Source organism: Anolis sagrei, chromosome 5 (assembly GCF_037176765.1).
Source record: "Anolis sagrei isolate rAnoSag1 chromosome 5, rAnoSag1.mat, whole genome shotgun sequence".
NCBI lineage: Eukaryota > Metazoa > Chordata > Lepidosauria > Squamata > Dactyloidae > Anolis > Anolis sagrei.
Genome location: NC_090025.1, coordinates 160427244 through 160454883, shown reverse-complemented (window position 1 = coordinate 160454883; position 27640 = coordinate 160427244). Strand labels below are relative to the sequence as shown.

The window sequence follows — 27640 nt, the reverse complement described above, 5'->3', positions numbered from 1 at the left end:
ACTCAGGCAAAAGACGCTTGCAATGCGGTTTTTGGGGACAGACTACCCAGGAACGCCAAACCTGGCATTTTAAGACGGACGGTAGGCCTCCCTCGGAAAGCGTCTTGCAAATAAAACGACGCTATTGCCACCCTCAAAAACTATGGGTGCCATCTACATTGTAGAATTAATGCAATTTAAAACCACGTTAACCGCCAAGGCTTAATGCTGTGGGCTCCTGGGAATTGTAGTTTGGAGAGGCATCAACAGTCTTTGACAAAGAAAAAAGGCTAAGGACCTTGGAAAACTGCAACTCCCCTGATTCCACAGCTTTCAGTCATGACAGTTAAAATGGTGTCAAATTGCGTTAATTCTCCATTATAGATGCATCCTGTGTTTCTCCTGCTCAAATGAAAAGTCTACAACCAGAACTTTGCCGGATTAGTCACTACTCACTTCCTGAATTGTGATAACTCAAATCTCAGGGCTGTAAAGATGGCATCATCTAGTATTTCTTCCTCTCCTCAAAGATGGCAATGATGCTGTCCACTCAGGAGGTCCATTTTTCAGTTTGTAAACCACACTTAGCATTTTGTTTCGGTGTTCTGCCCTTTTAAACATAAGAAATCCTGGGGACCACTACCCACAAGTTTCCCAACCCATAATACAAACCAGTTTTAAGTATTAGCACCCACTCACAAGCTCCCCCCCACCCCCACCCCCTGAAATGTCTAGTACAACATTGGAAAAGATAACAAGAAAGCATCAAGGCAACTTTGATTGATGGGAATTTCAGAAAAACATCTATTTCTGCTTCATTGACTATTCTAAAGCCTTTGACTGTGTGGATCATAATAAATTGTGGCAAGTTCTTGGTGGTATGGGGATACCAAGCCACCTTGTCTGTCTCCTGAGGAATCTGTATAAGGACCAAGTAGCAACAACATGGAACAATAGACTAGTTCAAGATTGGGAAAGGAGTATGGCAGAGCTGTATACTCTCACCTGACCTATTCAACTTGTATGCAGAACACATCATGTGATGTGCGGGGCTTGACGAATGCAAGGCTGGGGTTGAAATGGCTGGAAGAAACATTAACAACCTTAGATATGCACATGATACCACTTTGATGGCTGAAAGCAAGGAGGAGCTGAGGAGCCTTTTAATCAAGGTGAAAGAAGAAAGTGCAAAAGCTGGGTTGCAGTTAAACATCAAAAAACCAAGATGATGGCAACCAGACTGATTGATAGCTGGCAAATAGAGGAAGAAAACATGGAGGCAGACTTTATACTTCTAGGCACAAAGATTACTGCAGACACAGACTGCAGCTAGAAAATCAGAAGACGTTTACTTCTTGGGAGGAGAGCAATGACCAATCTCGATAAAATAGTGACAAGTAGAGACATCACACTGGCAATGAAGATCCGCATAGTTAAAGCAATGGTATTCCCCATAGTCACCTAAGGATGCGAGAACTGGACCATAAGGAAGGCTGAGCGGAGGACAATAGAAGCTTTTGAGCTGTGGTGCTGGAGGAAAGTTCGGAGAGTGCCTTGGACTGCAAGAAGATCAAACCATTCAACACTCCAGGAAATAAAGCCCGACTGCTCACTGGAGGGAAGGATATTAGAGGTGAGGATGAAGTACTTTGGCCACATAATGAGAAGACAATGATGCTGGGGGAAATGGAAGGAAAAAGGAAGAGGGGCCAACCAAGGGCAAGATAGATGGATGGTATCCTTGAAGTGACTGGCTTGACTTTGAAGGAGCTGGGGGTGGCCACAGCCAACAGGGAGCTCTGGCATGGGCTGGTCCATGAGGTCATGAAGAGTTGGCAGCGACTGAACAAATAAACAACTTTAGCGGGGAGACAACTAATGAATGCCAGGTACTGTAAGCTGTATTTCAGAGAAAAGAACTGATAAAACCACCCCTGAGTTTTCTTGCCTAGGAAAGCCCTATGAAATCCATGGATTGCCTTAAGTCAATACAGAGCTTGAAGACACACACACAACATGCACAAATGAGAGACCTCTCCTCAACGGTCCCACTCAGGTCTTGCAGGCTCAGGGCAACTCTGGCTTCCTTGATTGAGTCTATCCCTCTGGAATGCGGTCTTCCTCCTCTCCTCTACCTTTTCAAATATTATTGTCTTTTTAGTGAGTTTAGCCTTCTTGCTTCTATGGAGAATTCAGGCTTGATTGGCTCTAGGGTCCACGGGTGCATCTTTTTGGCCATTCACAGTGTTTGTAGAACTCTTCTCCATCCCACCTTTCAAATGAATTTTTCCCTTTTCCATCAACCCTCTTCATTGCGTAGCTTTCATAATCATGCACAGAATTAGGAAATACAGTGACATGCATAATCCTAGCTGTAGTATTCAAGTATATATCTTTAGACTTCAGAATCCCGTCTTGTTCCTTCATAGCTGCCCTTCCAATTCCTAGTCTTTTGATTTCTTGACTGCGTTTTCCATTCTGGTTAATGACTGAGCCAAGCTACTGAAAATCCTGAAATGTATTCGTATCTTTATTAATTATTTTAAAGTAATGTAGTTATTATTTTTGTTTTCTAAAAGTTCAACTGTAAAACTGTTTTTGCACTTTTTTCAGTCATCATTCCCAAATTATTTGCTGTTTTCTGCTAGCAATATGGTGTCAACTGCATGCTGTAAATTGTTGACATTCCTACCTCCAATTTTCACACATCCTTCCTCAGAAAGTAATGCAGCTATTTCCATATGATACATTCAGAATACACATTAAACAGGATGATAAAATCCAAACTTGCCTGGTCCCCTTGCCTGCTGGAAACTATTTCTTTCCTTTATATTCTATCCTAATCATAGCCGCTTGTCTTGAGTACAGGTTATGCATCAGGACAATCAGGTGTTGTGACACAACCATTTCTTTAAGAATGATCCATAGTTCTTCATGATGTAAATAATCAAAGGCTTTGCTATAATCTATAAAGCACAGGCTCATTTTCTTCTGAAATTCTTACTCCAATATATGTTTGCAATATGATCCTTAATATCGCTTCCTCTCCTGGACCCAGCTTGGACATCTGGCATTTTTCAATCCCTATATCATACCAGTCATTGTTGTCAAATTTTGAACATCACTTTGCAATTGTATTGTGCTCACTGCAATCTGTTGTGCTCCCTTTCTTAGGGATTGGAATGTATATTTAGTGTATCGGATTCCCATTAGGGCTTACTCTATTGGGAAGCCATCAAAAGATAGAGGAATCTTGAGTCCAGACTTCTCCAAAAATGCAGATTTTTCTTCTAGTTAATGTACTTAAGCAACTGCCTGCTGTTGCTTAAATCTGCTCCTGCTCAGGCAATGATGAAAGCCAAGCAGGCAGATTTAGACTAGAAAAAGAAAACAAGTTCAAATGAAGTTAATTGTACTGGAAGACATCAAAATACAAATAAATGCACACCTACAGAAAGTTCTGCACACTTTGCCTTATTATCTGGAAATACCCCCCTACTCAATATAGATATTCATATATTAGCTGCCTTGTTCAACATTCTCAGCTCCGCATGGATGTGAAAATCTAAATTATCATTTTCTGGTACAGATATCACATCACTAACATTCCGATGGCATTTGTCAAGACTCTACCTCTACATAGTTTGTGGTCACTAAGATTAAGAAGGTTGTGTTTGTGGTTAAAGATAAAGAAATAGAGAAAAACGTGGCGGGGTGGAAAAGTAGGGAAGGCAGGTGGGAGGAGGTGGGAGAAAAAATAAAAAATGTAATGTGAACGAACCTGTAAAGAAAGTGAATAGATAATATAGAAATACTTTATCTCAATGTAAGCCTACAGTAGACATTTATTATCTGTTCAAAAATTATGTTATTTTGTATTCAATTTTTTTTAAAAAAAAACATAGTTTGTGGTCACTTATTAATATTTTATCATCACTAAAATTGTGTCAAATAATCCCTTTAACCTTACATTTAGATGCCTAATCCTCTTGTTGCATGTTAAATATAACAATATGCTTCACAGGCAACTGGAATGTGCTGTTAGTTATGGTTGCTCAGAAGCAGGTCTTGTCAACTTTGATAGGACTTCTTTCCAGTGTAGGTAACTGCCCAAATATAGAGGCCTCTTCTTTCAACAGAAGTGGTAGTGAGATCACAAGATTTGGCTTGAATAACAAGAAAAGCCACCGAGAGTTGGACTCAGAAGCATTTTTTTCAGAGCAAGTGAGATTTTTTTTTTCCCCAACCAAAATTTATAGCTTGTTGGCAAGGATTGTCCCCAGCACAGCAGAAGAGGCCAACAAGTCAATAAATCTCCATTATCTGAATCATTAGAAGCATCCCTTGTTGGTAATATACAAAAATGTAATTATTGTGAATACTTCATCCTTACATGTTTTCTTTAAGAGTGCTCAGGTACAATACATTTTACAGGGTTTTTTTTTTTGTATGTTCTTTATGTTGCATGTTTTAGAAGATATTTAAAAACCATTACTGGAAGCAAATTATGGTGGATATCATGAATACCACGTGTTCCCCAACCCAATGTCTCAAGGTGCAGTAGTTTACATTGTGCTTGCAAGGGTTGAGAATTTGTAACCCAAAATATCTAGAATGCCCAACTTTAATGACAGTAGATTCCTATAAAGGAAAGATGAGTAACAGAAATAACATTTTCCATTTCATTAGAAAATTAAACAAGAATTTTTCACAATGTTTTTGCAATTATATTAATAGAAACCAAAAATTACAATATTTGTCTTTATTTCTTGTAGGAAGGATTACTAAATAAGTATAACATATTCCAGAAGTTGTCTTCAGTTCAAGTCCAATAATACGCAGCATTTTAACAAGCCCTAGGATATCACTGACTATAAGGATCCAGGCAGAAAATGGTACGTGACCATTGCCAGTCACTTACCATTTTCTTAGCATATTATTTCATTAAAGGTTCACATCCTAATTTTTAAACAGCTTCACCAGAAGCTTCAAAATTTCAAAGCAATTTTAAAATTACCACTTTTTAAAGAGGAATTTGAGTTTTTACGGACTTTTAGATGGTGTGCAGTCACTATTCTCACTGTGCCAGAACTGATGAGCACCACAAGAATAATATCTACATGTCCTAATTTTTAAGAGTGACCAGGGGCGGCTCAACCCATTATGCAAAGTAAGCATTTGCAGTATAGTTGATTTTGCCCAGAGGCGCTCTTGAGGCGCTCTTGGGGGAAAATAAACCTTGACATATGTGAGTTGTAGTTACTGGGATGTATAGTTCACCTACAATCAAAGAGCATTCTGAACTCCACCAATGATGGAATTGAACCAAATATGGCACACAGAACTCCCATGATGAACAGAAAATATATATCAGTGATTGGTTGGGGGAGGGGGGACCAAAATACTGTTTGCTTACCATTGAAAATTACCTAGGGCCGCCTCTGAGAGTGACATTATGTGCTAATTCACAGACACAGTTTCACAGTACAGTAGAGTCTCACTTATCCAACATAAATGGGCTGGTAGAACGTTGGATAAGTGAAAATGTTGGATAATAAGGAGGGGTTAAGGAAAAGCCTATTAAACGATAAATTATGTTATTATTTTACAAATTAAGCATCAAAACATCATGTTTTACAACAAATTGACAGTAAAAACAGTTCAATACACGGTAACGTTATGTCATAATTACTGTATTTACGATTTAGCACCAAAACATTGCAATGTATTGAAACAGCTGTGGATCTGGGTGGGAGGCAGACTGCGTTGGATAATACAGAACGTTGGATGAGCGAAGGTTGGATAAACGAGACTCTACTGTACTTGCAGTAGGTCAATGAAGCCAATCTAATGCTCAAAGTAAGGCCAATCTAACTCAAACACAGCATTGCTGTATTGTTTGCATGAAAGAGAAAGTCTCATTCTCATAACTTTCTCAATTGTACAGTAAAGGTTAACATTAAATCTTCTTAAATCAATCAACAGCTTGCTAGAAAACTAAGAAGAAGAAAAACAATTATATCTGTTTTTAGTCCACAGAGATACCCTGCCACATTATCTATACTCAAACAACACTGCCTTTATATCCTCATTGCTCTTCTATCATTTAATTACAAATACAAAGATGGTCTGATCCTCCAGCTCAGGTGTTTTTAAGTTCTTGATGAGGTATCACATTCAACCTATTCACTTCCACTTCTTTCTTTCAGTCAATACAATCTCTCTGAGTGAATGAAATCAGCAGGGGACCTTTCTGTGCTTTAAAGCAGGATATAACCCTTTCATATAACCCAGATTGTCATTATATATGGTAACAGCACCTTGTCATGAAATTACTCTAATGTGAGTTACAAATTCAGACACTGTCAATAAGAATTGAAGATTAAAATTTTGCTGATTTAAACCAGTATCATATAGCATATACAATGTTAAACCTTTTCAAATGAGGTTAAGGCAGTGGTTTTTAGATAAAACTAAAGGTTTCATCTGTCGGCAACCTAAACACAGTCTGACAAGGACTTTATACCATTTCTGTCACATATCAAGATATCCAGTTCTGGTAGTCTAATAATTCCCTAGAGGTTTTCTTTTAAAATTTCTGAGCCATCGCATTCAGAGGAATGTAGTCTCCTTGCTTGTTTGGGTTCAGCTGAGAATTACATAATATGGAACTTAGTTGAAGTAGACACTTCAGTTACATAGAGCAGAACTGTAAAAACTAGATAAGGGATTGCCAACTTTTGGGCCACAGTCAGTAGTAGCGGGGTTTTTTACCATTTGAGCTATAGTGGTTGATGTAGTTGACTATTTCAGAGTGGCGTGTGGGATACAATTTGGATTTCATTGATTTTTTATCCAGACCACTATCTAAAATTATTTTCTAACTTTGCAAACATACTGGCTGTTGACTATTTTGTTTCACTGTATTTAAATCCCTGTCAGTTCAGTAACTTGTGTATGTGGTCTAAGACAAAGATAGACATGAATGGCAAATGGTCCTTTATCATTTCAAAAATCCGTGCTTCTTTTTTCTTAGAATGTAATGGCAGGTATAATCTGCAGCATCTATATGGATTCATCTAATCTAAAAGACAGAGTGTCAATCCATTTTGAAGTTACTGGATTTACCTCCCCTTTCTTTGATTTTTGTATTAATAGTTTCAAAGAACTTGAAAGCTTTCACACTTTTATGCCATTTTGGTTGATCCTAATACATGTATTACTCTACTCTGGAGCAAATTTTTTTTTTAACAAAGCAGTTAGCAGCTCATTTTGTCTTTACCATGAAAAGCATCCCCTACTGATGTCTTCCTGTCAAATGAAAAGGGACACTTTAGGTCTGGCTTTATGTTAATTTGTGGTCAACTAAACATTCATTTAGAAGGTATGGTTTGGGGTGTGAGTATAATTCATAGTCAGTGGGTGATATATCAAATATAAGAAAATAAATGTGAATGAGGGGGAAAAAATAGCAGTTAAACTAGTCTAACAAATACATTTTGCATGAGCTAAGCATCCCAAGCCAAACTGCTCAAGACATTCTTAGAAGGGAAGCAGGAGAGTGGAAAAAATGTGTGTCTTTAAGGCTGGGTCTAGACAGCTGAATTAGCACAATTGAGTTTACAATGGAGAAGCACATGAAGATGAATCAGTAGCACACGGCTGCCATAGAAAAGGGCAATGTCATGTTTGCATTAGCAGAGCTTTCACAATGAAGGGCATTCTCACACATGACACTGAAGCTGCAATCCTCAGCACACTCTCTTGGGAACCGGTTCTGTTGAATTATTGTATATTACTTCTGCATAGCTATGTGAAGGAATTTTCTGATAAAGCGATGTTTGTTTGTTTAATGTAGAGAGTTATTTTTCAGTTAAAAGTATTCTGGCCAATGTAACCTTAATGTTCACATTATAGACACATGAAGCTACCAAAACAACTATATACTATTCCTCAAGTACTAAGGATTGATTTGTTGTATTGCATTTAACACTATCACCCTCTGAGAAAGAAATTGAAAAGATTCTGAGGAGTTAAAACTACCTGAAAGGCATAGGAAATGCTGTGTTTCTTTCCTCAAAGAAACAAAAAAGAGGAATATGTCAGGTTGATCATATCCATGGTTAATTTTAAAAAAAAAATCAGAAAAATGTTAATTGGCATTTTTTTCAATGAAATATGTTATTCATAGATAATATGTAGCTCTCCAGAAAATGTCTGAGTGCACCTTCTGCCATTCCTCAACATTAGCTATGCTAACTAGAGATGGCTGGAGTTACTTACAATTCAACATCTTGAGAGTTATGTGTTAAGTTATGAATAAACCGTAATCATGGAGAAGACTGCAACTGGGATATTAGCAAAAATGCAATGGGTTCATTTTAAAAGTAACACAAGTAGGAGTCATGTTGCTTTGCTAAAAAAAAAAGTAATGTTTTCTGTTTCCTTTTTAAAAGTATTTTAAAGGTATTTGACAAGAAATGTTCAAGGTGTATGACATTTCCCTTATCTATTCCAATGTAGTTTTTTAAAGTAATTAACAACACATTACTTTTCCAACATTGTAATAATAGGGGAAACTTTTTAAAACAGTACTGTAATGAATAGCAGAAATACATTCCTTTGAAATATGGCAAGAATGTCAGGAAGTCCCTGATAATAATCACTAGAGGTATGAATAAGAGTTGCCAGCACTGCAGTGTAGCAGGAAAGGAAGAACTTAGGAGCTCACCTAAACTCACACATATATTATTTTCATACTCTTCAACAATATAACATCATATAAGCAGTACAATTTTAAAGGGCCTAAATATCTTGAAGGCACTAGATCCTGTCTGATCTCAGAGACCAAGCATGGTCAGGCCTGGTTAGCACTTGGGAGGGAGACTTCCAAGAAATACCAAGTATTGCAGTCTATGTTTCACGGGAAGGAATGGGCAAATCATCTTTGGTTATTATTTGGCTAGGAAAATCCTATTAAATTCATGAAGTTTCCAAGTCAACAGGTAACCTAAAAGTGTATGTGTGTACACACACAAACATTATTAAATCCTCCAACAAAGTCAATATTCAATTCCATGTCTGTTCAGTCATCTCTTTTTGTCCCCAAAACCTTAATGAAGATAACTTTTGGCAAACACAGCCATTATTCACAACACGCTGCGAGCCTTTTACTAGACCTAGTCAGAACCCTAATCTCATAATACAAGTGTTATGGTGGGGTGGGAATCCTGAATCTCTTCGAATAATGTGGGACTCCTTGTACCAGTAACGCTAGTCAGCATAACCAATAGTGAAGAATGCTCAAAATGTCAGTCCAATTCCATCTGAAGGACTCATGATTCCCACTTCTATAGTATATAATTACACCATCTTGTCCTCATGTCCATAGCATGAAGACAAGGTGGTTATGACTGGTTATGTACAAATAGCTCACAACAAAATGGGAAAGAAATCATACTAATACATCTTTTCCAAACCCTTAAAGATGCTCTACTTCAGGCCTCCAGATATAAACAATTGCAATTCAATTGTAATGGGTGGGGGTTACAATAACAAAGCATTTGTCTGTTGGAGAAGTGAGGAGGGACTCACAATTTCACACAGTGGTTTTAAACCCCTGTGGCCACAGAAGGCCTCTTCCATAAAGAGAAAAGGGCTTTCTTTTCTCCACAGGTAATAGCAGGGCAAAATGTATCAGTATGCAGGCTCCACAAAGGGGAGTCCTGATGGCTATAAGCGCCCTCTTCAAGTGTAGATGGCAATGAGAAACATAAGCACCATCTTGAGCGAAGAATGTTCAGTTCTGCAGTCATTTGGTATTGCATACTTACATGCAAGTCTTAACTACAAGTGATCAGATTCTCCAGTTGCTTTGTGTTATTTCTTTTAATCATTCTGATATCCCTTGTGGTGCCCCCCCCCCTTTTGTATTCCACTAGAAAATCCAAATTTTAGAATGTAGACACCATTGCTCATTGTAAGAATGACCCATTTCCAAGAAAATATTAACTTGTATTTTTTTTAAAAAAAAATCATGCAGAAGTGGATTCCAGTGCTTGTATTCTGAGATTTCAGTATATGAAGCCCTGTGCCAAGCTGTTTGTCCAATTAAAAGCTACCCTCAATGCAGGAGTTTCTATCACAGAGTATACTATCATGTAAGAGGTATTTTTTTAAAAAAAGTCTTTCTGTTATTGTGCCCGGGTTGAGCATGTTTTGAATGGCAAGGCTCTGTATTAGAATGCCAAAATAAAGCATATCAGATAAGAAACACAGAGCTTTTTTCTAGAGGGAAGGAGGAATACATGCTGATTACATCTTTCCTCAAAGGAACTGAAAATTGGGTAGCTGTGAGATTTCTGGGCTGTATGGCCATGTTCCAGAAGCATTATCTCCTGACATTTCACCCACATCTATGGCAGGCATCCTCAGAAGTTGTGAGATCTGTTGGAAACTAGGCAAGTGATGTTTATATATCTGTGGAATGATGTCCAGGGTGAGAGAAAGAACTCTTGTCTGCTTGAGGCAAGTGGCCATACAGCCTGGAAAACTCACAGCAACCCCGTGATTCCGACCATGAAAGCATTCGACAACACATTGAACGGAAAAATGCTGTTTAGCCTCACGGAAAATGTAGGCTATAAAGATCGGTTGAGAAAGAAACAGCTTGACCAAGGTCCAGCCTGTGATTTTTGTCAGTCCTGCTGGAATCTGAACCAAAGTTTATACATCACACCACACTGATCTGGGAAAGGAGCACTGGCAATGAAAAGCTATGCTACAAATGGTTGGTGCCATGAGGACTGGGTTTTTGTGAGTTTTCCGGGCTGTCTGGCCATATCCCAGAAGCATTCTCTCCTGATGTTTCACCTGCATCTATGACAGGCATCCTCAGAGATTGTGATACCCCCAATTTTTGTTATCTGGCACTTGCACTTTATCTATCAATCCTTTCTCACAACTGATTGTATTGGCCCCTTGTCCATTCCCAGAACTGCATTTCTATCTCAGGTTACTGGTTGACTGTTTGATGGTTGTTTTATATTGTGTTATGCCATTGTTTTATTTTACTTGTTTATGAATTGTAATGTGTTATTTTAACTGTCTTGATCGGGCTTGTCCCCATGTAAGCCGCCCTGAGTCCCTTCCGGGAGATGGAGGGGGAGTCCAAAAATAAAGTTATTATTATTATTTTACTGACACAAAAACATAGTATGTCACAGCAAATGAACTGGATTTTGTATCACAAAATCACAAGTCAAACACTTCCCAAGCGTCTAGGACTGTATGATGTATTTTTGAATGATGCGAACAGATCCAAGTAAGGTGACCTTTTGCAGTTGACAGATCCTGATTTTGTCAATCTTTATGTTGTTGTTGTTTGAAACACAAAAAGAGTACACAGCAAACAAGGGCACACATCTGGCTGTTGTATTGGAGCACACGCCAGACATTTCCCAAGTGTCTAGGACTGTGTGATGTATTGGTAAATAATGCTAACAGATCCCAGTAGAGTAGCCTTTTGCAGCTGTCAGATGGTTATTATTATTATTATTATTATTATTATTATTATTATTATTATTATGAGGTCTCACACAGACCTTACAACCTCTGAGGATGCCTGCCATAGATGTGGGTGAAAGGTCCAGAGATAATGCTTCTGGAACATGGTCATACAGCCCGGAAAACTCACAGCAACCCAGTGATTCCGGCCAGTGATTCCGAATGCCTTCGACAATGCCATGAGGGCTGTTTTGAAGGCCTTAGGGGCCAAAACCAAGGTCACAGGCTATGAGCATGGAGCCCCAGCAAGGTTGGAGGGCGAACACAGCCCCCTTTGGCTTTGTTGGGGGATTTCTACCCAGAGCAAACGGGCTGCAGAATGGAGGGGGTGGCGCCCATGTGCCCTCAAAAGCCAGGCGGATGACAGCCGAGGCGCCCTCTCTGTCCACTGAGACGGACTCAAGGGAAGTGGCGGAGGGAGAAGGGATGAGGCGAAGGGAGCCTGGCTGGGACTCTGCCATTTGGCTGCCGAAGATCAAGGCAGCTCTTCCGGCACTTGCCCCTCCTCCTCCTCCTCCTGTTCCTCTCCCCCCTCCCGCGCCGGGTCTGGAGTCCGAGCAGGAGAGGGCAGCGTGGGTCATGGTGGTGCCAGGGCGCCTGGGCAGAGCAGGGAGAGGACTTCCCGCCCCCCGCCTGCCTCCAGCCCACCTTCCTTTGCAGAGAGAGCAGCAGCAGCCCCTGCCTTTTGTCAGCAGGGCTCTCCCAGGGACGGGTCTGAAGGCAGGGGAACTCCTCGCCCGGCCTTGGACCCTGGAAGCCCTCCCCGACCTCCCCTTTCCTCGGGGAGCCCGCCTTTCACACCATGTTGCACAGGCGCGGATACAAAATGACGGCTTCCTCGCCCGCCTTTGATCCCCTTTCCCAAGCTCGAGAGAGGGAGAAGGGAGGCACAAACCCGCCTGCCTTGCCCCTTCTTCCCCTTTGGACCCAGAACCTCCTCCTCAAGCCAAAGGAAAGCCCTCAAGAGGGGCGCAAGCGGGCGAGGAAAGACTGAAAGAGAAGGGGGGGGGGGCAGAATGGGGCTGCTGCATCCGCATTGCTATTGTGATGTCGTCAGTTCAAAAAAGATGGAGAACCCCTCCTCCTCCTCCTCCTTTCTCGTCGCCCACACAGACAAGCAGGAGCCCTTGGGGAGGTGAGCCGGAGGCCCTACCTTTCCCCCAATGCCTTTGCCACACTCAAGCACCAACAAGAGAGAGAGAGGGAGAAGACAACAGCAGCAGCAGCATCCGCCGCTGAAGTGGCGCACCAACCCAATAACCCATTTCTGTCACATATGCAAAGCCGCAAGACAGACTGCGGAGAGCGGGGAGAGAGAGAGAGAGGAGCAGCAGCTGCCGGGGCCTTTGGAAATGGCCAAGACAGAGAGGGAGAGAGAGGACGCCTGTCGCAGCTGCGCGCCTCTGAGAAATGCTCTCCAGTCGCCCGCCTGCCATCGCTCACGGCTTCCCTTCCCGCAAGCAGGCAGCCACACACACACACACACACACAGCCGCCCAATGCATCATCGCTGGGTGGCTCAGACACACACACACGCACACGCCACTTCCACCGCCACCAGCATGGCATCAGCGCCTGTGGTCTGCCAAAGACCTGGACTCTCCGGGGCAAGTGGAACTTTCAAGAAGAAGAGACATAAAGCCAAGGCTACTGTACCTGCTGCTTTCAGGCCTCATTTTGAAGCTTTTTTTCCTCCCCACCCCCTTCCGATTTATCTCAGCTACTGGTCTTTTATAACGAAGAAGGGGGGAGGCCGGGAAGAGGTGGGGGCGCTAATTTCTCTCTCTCTCTCCAAGCCCCGTCTGCACCGTTTGAGCCCGCAAGTGAAGTCACAAGGCTGCTTCTGTGACATCACACGGAGTCTACAAACACTGGATTGTGACTTCACTGCAGGATGGAGCAGGGAAGATAAAAAAAAGAGGCAGAGGGAGGGAGGGAGAGAGAGGGGGGGGGGGAAGGCTCTTATTCAAACACATATCTGCACGAGCAACAAAGGGATCAGACAGAGGAAGGAATGCCTTTCTGCACCTCGGATTGTCGTGCTGAAACAAAGTTTGCTCCTAACATCATAGGCTTTCCTGGTGTATTCAAGCAGGAGCAGCCCTGTCTGTCCAGGAGGAAAAGAGATCCCTTTGCCTGCATCCCTTCCTCTCTTCAAGACAAGAGCCCTCCTATGACCAGATCAGTGTGGGTGGGAAGGACTGGAGGTGGGAATGGGGAGTGGTGACAGAAAAACGTGAAACAGCAGAACATGCTCCAGGTCTAGCATAGGTCGCATTGGCAACACTCTGCAAATGTGAGACATAGGGAGCTCAGCCAACACCAAATACAGAATACACAGAGGGCAATATTGCTTATTTCTCCAGAAGGACTGGCAAGAGATTCACAATCACAGAGGACAATATTGCAATAAACTGCTTATTTCACCAAAAGGATTGACAAGATATTCACAATCGTACACTGGGATAGTGGGCTGTGTCCCAGTGTATGATTATGACACAACAGCATCCCTGTGGAGTATCCTTGGAGCAGAGAGGCATGTACGGCCATGAAAGCCTTCTCATATTGTCAAAGGCTTTCATGGCTGGAATCACTGGGTGGTTGTGAGTTTTCCGGGCTGTGTGGCCATGTTCCAGAAGCATTCTCTCCTGACATTTCACCTGCATTTATGACAGGAATATTATTTGAGAGCCCAGAAATGCTGGACCACTCTAACAACCACCATGTCAGACTATAGAGAGAATTCGTTGAAATCCACAAGCATGTGGAAAATTTCAACAGAAAGGAGGAAATCATGAAAATAAACAAAATCTGGCTACCAGTATTTTTTAAAAAAACCTCTAAAATCATAACGGCAAATAAAGAACAACACTCAAAAACAGGGGAATTCCAAACAAGAATCAACCAGGGCCATCTAACATCTCACAACAAAGGATTCCCCCAGGCAGGAATCAGGTAAGCCTAGAAGTTGCAAGGCCATCAAATGCTAATCAAGGTGATTAAATACAACATTTCTCAAACAGACAAGACTTCTTTCTCCCATCCTGGACATTCCACAGATATATATACCCCATTTTCCTAGTTTCCAACAGACCTCACAACCTCTGAGGATGCCTGTCATAAATGCAGACAAAACGTCAGGAGAGAATGCTTCTGGGACATGGCCATACAGCCCAGAAAACTCACAACAACCCAGCAAGGGGCATTTGTCCTCATTTCTACCTGCTCAACAAGAGAGGCAGAGGAACTGAGCCAAGGAGGGAAAAGAGCAAGTAGGTTCTGTATACTATTTACTATGAAGTGATATTCCTGCCTTGGCTAGCAACCAAGTGCCGACTCTAGCAGGAAAACAGAGGAGAGATCATCTTCCAGGAATGTTTACTGACTTGATACTGCAACGGCCTATAGCCACACAGGCTAAATTTTAACAGGACAAATGTGAACCCTAAAACATAAGCACATTCCTTTCCCATTTTGGCCCCTCCTTTCTCACATTCAGTTCAGAATTATTCAGCTATGTAGATAGCTTCTTGCTAGTCTGATAACCAGGATTTCTTTTATATCACAGTTAAATATGTGTTATTGAACTACTTGTATATGGTATTATAGAAACAATGCATATCATATTATAAGTACAGATAGCCTCAGAGTTACAAGCATCCGACAACTGGGGATGGAATAGTTGAAGGTCCAGCAATTGTGGTGTTGCCTTTTTATTTTTTTACATTCAGTGTAGATATGCAGATTCAAGTAAGTGTAGACTAGCAGCGCTTCTAAAATAATGATGTCCCTTCCAAAACTAACAGTCATTATATGTATAAGTGGGAGATGGGTAATGTTCAAAGTGGAAATAATCCCATTCAAATGAACCAAAAGGGAGTTTCCTTGGAATCTAATTTCAACAAGTGTGGTGTAATTTTTTTTGGCAGTTCAGTATATGTATGTATGCAGGATTCTGTATAGTCTGTATATACCAAAATAAATACATTTGGTTTACCACCTTGTAAATTTTACCAAACTCTCATATCTGATAGTCTTGTGCATTTGTATAGAATCACTATCCATTTCTGTTTGTTTCATTTGTAAGACCCCATTTTCGTTTTTGAGCGCCTCTCGCTCCTTTCTGAATGAGCTTTTTCGTTCCAGGTCCAAAATAACAAACATATTAAAACCACTGGTCAACATGGGCTCCCTTCTCATGCTCCCTTTCCCCTCAGTTTTAGGGCTAGCAGGATTAAAATCTTCACACATGGAGGGCACATCTACCTCTCTTAGCCCACCAAGTTTTATAATGTTTGGGTCATCCCCAATTATTAGGGATTTTTTTTTCTTTCTGTAAATAAAATATCCTTAAAAACATTTCCTCTTTCCCCACCCTCTAACTTCTCCAGGTGGAGCAGCAGGAGGGAGGCAGGGCACAGAAGGCACCATTCCCTCCTTCCAAATTGCAAAGATGCTTCACACACCACAAACACAGCCCAGTGCCCACCCCTACTATTTCACTTCTTCTTTAACTGGCGGGAATGGGGGCAAATTCCCTTCCTCTTCCCATCATTTTTGGCAGTGGCATGGTTTGTCCTTATATCCTTCATTACAACCTGGATTAAAAGCATCACAGTTACTCAAGATACCACTATTTCTGTGATGTTTTCCCTTCAATCTGCAGAAGAGAACTGAGATTAAAGACAGGGCTTAAGACACTACTAATTCTGAGACATTTTCCACTCCATCTGCAGAAGAAAACTGAAGTTAAAGAGTGGGCTTAAGATGCTGCTAATTTTGAGGTGTTTTCTCCTTTATCTGCAGAACTGGGCTTAAGATACCAGTATTTCCGTTATGCTTTCCCCTCCGCTTGCAGAGCGGATGAGGCGAGGAAGGCAGCAGGTGAGACTGAGGGCGTTCTTATCCTCCTTTTGGCCCAACAGGCAGGGATCAGAGGTAAATAAATAGCAAACGGCAACGTTCAGCGGGCCCGCATGAGGAGTGCCACGTGACCCAAAAATAAGGCAAATAGACAGTAACTGATCACAGTTTCCTTATTTTTGGGGGCCTATTTTTGTACCCTAGGGGGCGTTACCATTTTGTGCACAACAAATGAAACAAAAGGGACAAAACAACAAAAGAAACCAGTGCTGTGCACATCACTAATATCTGAAGGTCTGTTATTTTTTGCTTGCTGAGGTGTGTATTGCATTTTAATTACATTTTTTTTAAAAAATGTATTATATTATTACAGTTTTTCTTCCAAATTTGCAGACATTAGGTGAGCAAAGGCTACTGCCCTAAGCCATTTTTAATAGGGATTTTGATATCACCAGTGAGGTCAGGCTTATTCAGTGGCCAAATCTTTGGTTGCTGGAATTAAATCAGACTGGCAAGGCTTAAAATTTCTTGCTGACTGATTTATCTTGGGTAGGAGAGAGGGAGGGAATGGGACAGAGGAGCAGGGGGAGGGAGAGTGACGTCTATTAAGCCCAAACCCATTGAGGCCAATGCTGCAAGGAAAATGGGAAGGGACTGCAGCACATTTTTAAAAGCATTTCCAAAATCAAACATTAAAGGAAACAGTAGAACAATTATATTAAAGGCTGAAGACACCTCTTTTCAGACTGTTAATATCAGTTGCAGCCTTTTCTGTGTGGTTAGTTAGAGAACAAAGCTGGAAACAAGAGCCTGGGGACGGAAATCTCCAACCCTCATCTACCCAAAATCCTTCCTTCCTTAAAGTAGAAGGAAAATTTCTCTATTTTAAAAAGCTTTTCGGAGAAAGAAAGTCGAGGGCTTCCATTTCCCCAACTGATTGATGGGATGGGTATCTTTTCCCTTTTCTTCTCCTGCTTGCTTGCTTACTCGTTTTAACTCCCTTCCTGATTGTAGCTCACATACGGTACTTTCTGTACATCATTTGCAGTATTTCTGTGCCATATGCAAGCAGTGTGTCTCCCTGAGATATATGGAGCATAACTGAAGGATATTTTATAGCACAATCCTAAGTGAGTCAATCCAGGAGTAAATCCCATTGATATCAGTGCGGCTTCATTGGGAAATCGAAATATTCCAACTTGGTTGGAAAATCAGAGTTGACCAGAAAAGCCACCTTTTCTCTATCCTCTTCACTATGTAGTTGGGGACTGTCACTTTATGGACTGATGCAAATGTGTGAAATCCTTTTCTCACCTTCACCATGCAGGATGAGAGGCAAAGGATCTCCAGCTACCTATGAGTCCTCCATCTGGTACCACAGCCCATTTCTCCTCCAGTTCCAACGAAAGAGACTGATTGTGGAGTTAATATAAAGACAAGCCCAAAGTAGAACTGCCCCATGGATACCGAAGGCAAACACAAGTTTGGCAAAAGGTACTCCTTTTGGTGGAAAAGTGGCCAATTATAAGGAAGAGTTGACAGCAACAAAGGATTAAGGATGCTTTCAGCTAGTTAAATCTGTTGAGTGGAGATGCAAGGTTGGAATGGCTTTCAAAATCTCTTGTCCTGTAAAGTCTACCTGCAAAGCTTGTGTGTGTGGTGTCCTTGACTAGAGTCCTTTCATTAGTCCTAACTTAAATAGCAAGCTATCAGACACTCCGAAAACAGTGAAGTTTTCAGCACTTGATTTTGACAAATATTTGTAACAGACTGGATCTCTGCCTTTTCCTGCTTCCTTTGCAGTATTGGCATTGATGGATTTGGGCTGAATTACCTGTTAAGGTCAGATCCATTGAAGCCAATGCTCTGTGGGAAGGGGCTACAGCAACAGTTCTTTCCTCTTCCCTCCACCCTCCAGCTCCCCTGCCTCATCTCCTTTCCCTGTCCTGCCTGAGGGATTCAGCAAGAATTATTAGACTTAGCTCTGCCCATCTGATTTCCTCAGAGTGAGAAAGAAACATGGGGAAGATCAAGTTGTGTTATGTGCTGTATTGGGGAAAGCACAAACTAGATTTTCCATTCTATAGGTTATTTTTTAATCTCATTAATTTTGAGGGTGGTTCATGGGGACAACTGTGAATGTTGTGGGCTAAACTGATGGAGGAAACATTTATTTTTATACACATATGCTGGGATGAGGAGCCCCCGGTGGCGCAGTGGGTTAAAGCACTGAGCTGCTGAGCTTGTTGATCGAAAGGTTGCAGGTTCGATTCCGGGGAGCGGCGTGAGCTTCCGCTGTCAGTCCTAGCTTCTGCCAACCTAGCAGTTCGAAAACATGCAAATGTGAGTAGATCAATAGGTACCGCTCCGGTGGGAAGGTAACAGCGCTCCATGCAGTCATGCCGGCCACGTGACCTTGGAGGTGTCTACAGACAACGCTGGCTCTTCGGCTTAGAAATGGAGATGAGCACCACACCCCAGAGTCAGACATGACTGGACTTAATGTCAGGGGACTACCTTTACCTTTACCTTATGCTGGGATGAAGTTCTCATGGGGTTACAGAGGGGAAAAGAAAAGGGAGGGAGGCATCCAGGGTGAGTGTAGGTGCATGATAAGATTGATAGGAAAACAAGATACGCTATTGATTGATATGAACCTGAGGATATACATATGTTCACATGCTTGTCAGTGGTGCAGTAGTGATACCTTAAACAATCTGATACAATGAACACTTGAGACATGGTAGAAACACCCTTTTGTATCAATGTGACTTCAGGTGTGGGCAATATGTGCCTTTTAACATCAATTTGAGCTAGGATTAAAATGGGTGAGTGTGGCATTAATGGGGTCAAACCAGAGTAGAATACTGCACACTAGATCTTGGATATAGCTGTCAGGGGGATTCAGCCTAAATTTGCCTTTGATTTAGCATTTTTAACTAGCCAAATTTTAAGAATGTTCCATATAGAAAGGTGGCAATATAATAGGCCTTAAGAATGCTCTCTAAGATTCAGACATACGGTTAATCTGTAAAATATAATCCTTTTGCTGTAATGCTCTCCCTATCAACTCACACCCCCCTCCCCAAAAAAATCCAGGTAAAACAAATTCTGAGGCACTGTATTTTTCTATTGCTCCAAAAGGTACACCCTTAAACTAACCCCTAACATAGTATCATACAGGGTCCATAATACCTAGTTTCATATCTAGATCAAATTTAATGTAAACATTTTAGATATCCTATCCATAAAAGCATATGCCTACCTAGTGCCATGACTACAATATGAGAAATAAAAAGTTATTTGAAAAAGCCATCCCATATACAAAAACATTCTTATTTGGAATAACAGGGTGAGTTTTGATCTTCTATCACAGTAAATCCCTGTGGACCCCCGACCCCCCCCCCCCCCCCCCAAGGCAGGAAGAGAAAATGGCCATGTAACATACATATGTTCAATTGAGAAGTTATAGTAAAATTGGATTACTGCTGTGTGCTCTACATTGTCATCATCACGTATTTTATTCACTTATATGAGGAGTTGGCAAAGTGTGACCCAAGGCAGCATACGACTTTACAGTGGAATGCTGCACTGTTTACCTTTTTAAAAAAAAGCTGTTTTAAAGCTGTTTTTCAAAACTAAAATGGAATTCTAGCTAATTCTTGTGAAGTGCGGGGAGAAGGCATTTTTGGCAGTCCATGTGATCTCTGGAGGCTTCCAGGGCAAACTGGCTCCTGGACATGCCACAGAAACCACTCTCACATAGCCTACTTTTTTCCCAACCTAGGAATCAAGGTTGCTAACATACATTACAAAGAATGGGATAGCTTTGAAAGGTCTTCAGAAATTATAGTAAAGTAATCTGAGATGCCACAGTGAGAAGACTGGTGGCTGATTGCTTATAGAATCACATTGTATCTCCCCTGCAAAAGCTGCACTAGTAACCAGTTTTCCTTCAGGCACAATTCAAAGTATTGGTGGAGACTTTGAAAGCTCTAAATGGCTTAGGTCCAGAATGCATTAAAGGCTGCTTTAAGAGCTGAGTTCTTTTTTCTGTGTACACTCTATAGGGGAGACATGACTGATGAGAAAAGTCAAAATGCTTTGCCAGTGGCCACACCTAATCTGTAAAATTCTATGCTCCAAAAGGCTGGGTTTACACCTTCTTTGACAACACATTTCACCACAGCACAAATACCTTCTTGTTTAGGCATGTGTTTGCTTTATGAGATGTAATCTAATGTTTTATCTAAAGCATCTCTCGGTTTTTATTACAGTGCTGCTCTTTTGGAATTATATTGTATTTTATTACTGGTCTAAATTGTTGTTAGCAGCACTGACTAATGTGTATAAGCACCAAAAGGGAGGGGTGCAAGTTTTTCAATAGATAAATATCCAAATTTGCATGAATTATTTTAATTATAATTCATTGTATTTATATCACAATAAGAGAACTTGACTTTCACTGCTGGGCAAATTTTATGTGTAGTATATTAAAGTCAGGTCCTCAAAAATGAAATTACAAGTAGTTTATTTATTTACTGTATTTATACCCTGCTCTTCTCAACCCCAAAGGGGACTCAGAGTGGTTGAACTTGCAATCAATACCTCAGTGGCTCAAGAGTTAGTTAGCAGCCAAGGTTCCTCTATCTGTCCCATTTCCTCCCTTACTCATATTACTGCCTTGAATTTTGCTTCTAGTGAGCATGAAAAGCCTGGAGGGAAAAGATATTTACATTGAAAAAATCCAACTAAGCAGAAATCATTCCAAAAAACCGAATGATGAAACTGATGGTTAATGCTTACTTTTTCTGAAACACAAAGCTGGATACTTACCAGAAATGCTACAGCTGGGCAGTGCCTCAGAAAGCTCTATGTCAGAGGCATTGGGGACAGTAAAGAGCTCTTAGCCATATGTGCCCTTTCACTCCTTCACTTCCCGGGGCCAACTGTCTGTTTTCAGCTCAATCACTAGCAAAACCTGAAGAGAATCAACATCTTTGTTGCTCTAAACAGACTCCCACAGCATTACCTATTACCTGTCAGCATAGAGATACACCTGAATCTCCACAGGGATGAGCTCTCGAAGTGCAGTTGCTTTGGGATGTCAAATCAGATAGTCAATCCTCACACAGTGTCACCACTTGAATCTCAGGAGGCAGATAAGTCTAACATTTCAGAAAGCACTGAAGTAGCTTAGACACAGACAGGTCTGTTGTTATCCCTGATGTCCTTATAACCATTATAGTTAACTTGACTTGGATAAGTTCCTTCTCCATTTCTAAACATTTATTCTGACAAAATCCAACGAAAGAGATTTGCATAACATCAAGATATGAAAGTCTACTCACAGCACTGGCTCTTCCATTAAACAAAGTGAGGCAGCTGAAAGAGGTAGCAAACACATAGGGGAGTAATGACATTTCCTTTTTCATGGATCCCCTGACTATTTTTCGTCTTACAAGTGCAAAAATGTGCAGCCCGCTAGACACCACCTTTGCTCTCCAGTATGGCAGAAGATGCTATCCATTCAGCAGTGTTTGAAGTAAGATTCAACTCCTAATCCAAATGACTTCTATACCTTGAATAGGGTGCTGGTGCTATTTTGTCCTTTGCCTCAAGTAAAATGGCACAGTAGAGTTATGCCTATTCAGTTTATTTCAGTGAACGAAATGAATGCTTCTCAAAATAAATACAGTACTGAGTCTCTGATACAAAAATGCTTTTGGTTAAATGAAACATTCGTTCTCCTACCTAGAGTAGGCCCACTGAAATAAATGAGATTTGAATTGATTGCGATTTACAAACCAAATTCATTTCAATTAATCTACCCTAGGTAGAAGTAATATTGGATTTAACCTTGAGTGATTATATCAGAATTAGCTTCACACGCTGTTTCACAGCTATTTCCATCACATTCTCTCTTGGGCAGAAATGCTGCATAACAGTAGCACAGATACAAATAAAAAGGAGAGATCTGTTCTACTTCTTCCTTTAAGCACTCCTCCCAGCACAATATGGAGGATCAGCTCAGAGATATTTAATATGCAGCCAAACACAAATGTGCAACTGGAAAATATATGCAGTTTGAAACTGATACAGTACAGTTGGAAAAAATGGAAGCCAACCAGGCACAGAAGATGTGTATTAAACAATTATATTGAAGTATTTATCAGGCAATATTAGTGAAAACATGAGATCATAGAATCATTAAGTTGAAAGAGACCTCGTGGGCCATCCAGTCCAACTCCCTTCCAAGAAGTAGGAAAATCGCAATCAAAGCACCTCTGACAGATTGCCATCCAGCCTCTGTTTAAAAGCCTCCAAAGAAGGCGCCTCCACCACACGCCAGGGCTGAGAGTTCCACTGCTGAATGGGTCTCACAGTTAGGAAGTTCTTCCTCATGTTCAGGTGGAATCTCCTTTCTTGTAGTTTGAAGCCATTGTTCCACGTCCTAGTTTCCAGGGCAGCAGAAAACAAGCCTGCTCCCTCCTCTCTATGACTTCCCCTCACATATTTATACATAGCCCTCACCATGTCTCCTCTCAGCCTTCTCTTCTGCAGGCTAAACATGCCCAGCTCTTTAAGCCACTCCTTATAGGGCTTGTTAGATGCTCAATTTTGAAAAGATATCATTTTGAGTACTGTTTTCATAACGAAACCAAAAGCAATCACTCTTTCACTGATGTGTAACTTGAATTGGGATTTCTATTAGTACATGAGTCATTAGAATTTAATGTTATTTAATGAACTAAGATAAATGCATGAATGTATGGTTGATATATTGTGGACAAGAGTTACATTCCTATGGGAAAGCTGCCATCAGTACAGGACGTGAGCAAAAGCATCCTTTATGTTTGACCTTTTTTAAATGTGGAGAAATTTGTGTAACAGGAGGACAAATCAGAGCATTAGGAAAATACAGTACTTGTGCCTCTCCTGCCAGGAAATGGAGAATTATAGTAGAGGCCCATGGTGTAGCTTAGGAGCCTCTGGAGCAATGTCTGATCTGCCTAAAAGAGAAAGCAGAAAAATGAGAAATTTCTCATTCTCATTTATTCATGCATTAGAAAATGTGAAACCACCCGAGTCCCATTCCACAATACAAGGGTCCCTGGGGTGATGCCGTTTGCTAGTGATATGATTGCTATCATCTTTTCCACCAAAATATGGATGCAGAGAGCAAAGGGAGGATGAGATGGGAGTTGTAACATGTGTTTGTGTGACTATGTCCAAGACAATCCTTTGATTGTCCTCACCCAACTTCTCCTGCTAGTCTGCTTCTTATTCACTGCTTAAAATTCTTTTCTTAGACTTATCCAACATATACCCCCTTCATTCTTCTTTGAAATGCTTTTTATAGGCACCTTCCAGCTTTCCTGCTTTTTCTAACTAATCCTCCTTCATATTACTTAATCCCTGCTTGAGTCCTTAAAATGTCTTTCTTTTGGAATATGTTTTTTTTCTATTCCCTAACTCACTGTTTTTCTTTCCCTTGGCTGTACCATTTTATCTTGGTCCTTCTTCTCATTAGCTTATGGCTGTGGGTGCGTATGTGCCTTCAAGTCATAGTCAGCTTATGGTGACCCATTATTTCATTGGGTTTTCTTAAGCAAAGAATATTCAGAAATTGCTTTCCCAATTCCTCCTCTTAAATACAGCCTACAGGATGTGGCAGAGTTCCATCCAAGCACTAACCAGGGTTGATTTTGCTTAGCTTCCAAAATGAGACTGGATTGGTGCCCTTAGGGCATTCAGATCACTGTCACTAGATGTTGATGTGTTCAGAGGTGAAAGTCTCAAACTGCACAATGCATATTATAGGAAGATGAAATGCGAGAAGCATGAATCAGGGGAAGCTATACATTTATTTGTGTGGTTGGTTAGATATAGTAAAACAAAGCATATAATGGATAAACATGGCAATATAGACTAGGGATGAGCAAGCTACATACAGATATGTACACTGTGTTTTACTCTGGAAATGAAAAGAAAAGAAGAAATGAGATGGAAATAATAGTGAAAAGAGATGTGGCAAAAGCAATTAAAGAATATAATGTAAAATCTGACCAAATCCTATCAATAAGACTTCCTGGGAAAATCATAAGCACTATCCAAGTTTATGCTCCTACTACAGAGACTGAAGAAGAAATTTGTGAGACCAACAGTTTGTTTGTCACAAACACATTCTTCAGGCAACTCAAGAAGCAACTGTATACATGGACATCATCGACTAGCCAATACAGAAATAACACTGAACACATAATCAGAGGAAGTAGATAGAGATGGAAAAGCTCAATTCAGAAGAAAGCCAGCCCATGCTTTCTAGATTTTAAGAAAGTATTTGATTGTATAGATCATGAGAAATTAGGGTTGTTCTCAAAGAAACAGATATGACACAACATTTGATTGTCATGATCCATAACCTATACACAGGATAAGAGGTTCCCGGCAGGATAGAATACATATAAAATAGAATGGCTGCCAATTAGCATTGGGGACAAAGAAGGCTGCATTTTATCACTGTTTCTACTTAGCCCATATGCTAAATATATATGAAGCAGGATTAGACTCAAAAGAAGTGGCATGAAAATTGGGGAAAGGAACATTAACAATATAAGATATACAGATGACACCCTATTACTAGCAGAAAAAAAATAGTAAACAAAGTTCATCTTTGGTCTTTTTTCTTTTTTTTCATCATTTTCCTCTTTTTGGTATTTCCTTTCTTTCATTGTGTTTTTATTAGCTTTATTATACTTTTGAACTTATAAGAAAAAATAAGATAACAATTTTTATGCATATGATACCATGTTGTTGTTCATTTGTTCAGTCATTTCCGACTCTTCATGACCTCATGGACCAGCTCATGACAGAGCTCCCTGTCAGCCATCACAACCCACAGCTCCTTCAAGGTCAACCCATCCATCTTGCCCTTGGTTGGCCCCTCTTCCCCTTTCCTTCCATTTTCCCCAGCATAATTGTCTTCTCTAAGCTTTCCTTTCTTCTCATGTTGTGGCCAAAGTACTTCATCTTTGCCTCTACTTTCCTTCCCTCCAATGAGCAGTCGGGCTTTATTTCCTGAAGTATGGACTGGTTGGATCTTCTGGCGGTCCAAGGCACTCCCAGAACTTTCCTCCAACACCACAGTTCAAAAGCGTTTATCTTCCTCCGTTCAGCCTTCCTTATGGTCCAGCTCTCACATAGGTTGCTATGTGGAATATCATTGCTTTAACTATGTGGATCTTTGTTGCCAGTGTGATGTCTCTACTCTACTCGTTGCCAGTGTGATGTCTCAACCCCAGAGGCAGTTGGGCTGTCAAAATTTAATTGAGATTGGACATTGCTCTCCTCCCAAGAAGTAAGTATCTCTTGATTTCCTGGCTGCAGTCTGCGTCTGCAGTAATCTTTGCACCTAGAAATACAAAGTCTGTTACTGCCTCCAAGTTTTCTCCCTCTATTTCCCAGTTATCAATCATTCTTGCTGCCATAATCTTGGGGTTTTTTTTATGTTTAGCTAATACCATACTACTAACAAAAAATGGCAAATACTTGTAATTATTATCGAAGAAGATAAGTTAGAATGTAAAAAAGGCAGGTTTACAGTTGAACATTAAGAAATCAAAAACACTGATTATTTATATAAGCTTAAAATAGACAGTGAAGACACTGAAACAATTCAATATCTTCCATACCTTGATAAAACAATTAATCAGAATGAAGACTGCAGTCAAGAAATCAGAATAAATTAGGGAATGGGAGGGCAGATTTAAAAGAACTAGGGATTCTGAGAGTGCCTTGGACTACAAGAAGATCAAACCAGTTCGATGCTGGGGGAAATGGAACGAAAAAGAAAGAGGGGATGACTAAGGACAAGATGGATGGATGGTATCCTTGAAGTGACTGGCTTGACCTTGAAGGAACTGGGGGTGGCGACGACCAACAGGGAACTCTGGTGTGGGCTGGACCATGAGGTCACGAAGAGTCAGAAGTGACTGAATGAATACACAACAACAACAAGGGATTCAAATCCCAGTCTCCAGAGTATAGTCCAGGTATGGGCAAACTTTGGCCCTCCAGGTGTTGTGGACTACATCCCCCACAATTCCTAATTGCTGATAGGTTGTTAGAAATTGTGGTAGTTGTAGTCCACAACATCTGGAGGGCCAAAGTTTGCCCGTGCTTGGTCTGGTCTAACACCCAAACTACTACACCACACTGTTTCTATCTCTTCAACTGCATTTTTGCAGAATAAGACCAACCTGTTCAGTAAGAAACTATAACGAATGACATTTTAACATGATAAAAATTGGAGGAGATGTTTGTCCTGGAATCCTAACTATAAGTCAATACAAACAGTGTATGCAGTGATACACAGCAAACAATATTGTGGCCACAACATTTATTAGGTAATTGATGTGTAATTTGATCATCAAACTGTTATGTAGTAAATGAACACTCCGAATATTCTCTGTAGGATCATTATAACTACATTTGCTGCAGGGTAAATTCCCCTAGTCTTCCATAAAGTAGCACCATTTCCTGAAGGTAATTTGAAAGATTGGGGGGTGGGGGTAAAAGGCCACATATACTGAATGCTGTCTTTTGTGCAACACTTTAAAATATGGGTACCATCTCAGGAGCTGGGCCTATAAACCCCAGAGGCAGTTGGGCTGTCAAAAGAATGAGATAGCAGAAACGAATTTCAAAAACAGAACTGAACTAACTCATAAAAATCACTGCAGAGGCAGAAAGACAAGGCCAAACATGGGCCAGTACTGCACCAGATTATTCCAGTGAAGTTCATTCCATGGGGCAAAAGAGACAGCAGGCAGGTGGCAATATCAAAATCCATTCTGCCTCCCCAGCAACAGCAGACCAGGCTTCTGCTGTCTAGAGGGCAAACAGATCACTGCTTCTATAGGAGGTCAACAAAAACAAAGAGGAACCACGGGCTCATTTCCACGTTTCTTTTTTAGGTATAATCTTAATGGCAACCCTTGAAACGTGTTGAAATGTGTGGCCTGTTGAAATGTGTGGTGTCATGTAGTGTGTCTCACAATTCTACAACAATTCTGCTAAAAAATACTGGCTTCGGCTGTCTGCATCTAACCCATTTAATCTCCTTGAGGTTGTATTTCAAATGTTCATGTGCTTTTCTTCACAGAAAAGAGATAACAGCTGCAATGCTAGAAAACAGCTGCAAAAGAAAGGATCTGAGAGTGGGAAAGGG

The 27640-nt window shown here is 40.9% G+C and overlaps 1 protein-coding gene across 5 annotated transcripts in view; it reads right to left on the bottom strand.

The window, feature by feature from the left end:
• The window catches only part of TCF20 (transcription factor 20), a 213710-nt gene that overhangs the window by 60358 nt on the left and 125712 nt on the right, over positions 1–27640 (bottom strand). Inside the window, exon 1 of one of the 5 annotated variants that reach the window (XM_060777158.2) lies at positions 13201–13409. The exons of the other annotated variants lie outside the window; for them this stretch is intronic. The gene's annotated coding sequence lies outside the window, so the exon portion shown is untranslated. Of the gene's footprint in view, positions 1–13200; positions 13410–27640 lie in introns of those variants that run through there. 5 annotated transcript variants of the gene reach the window in all.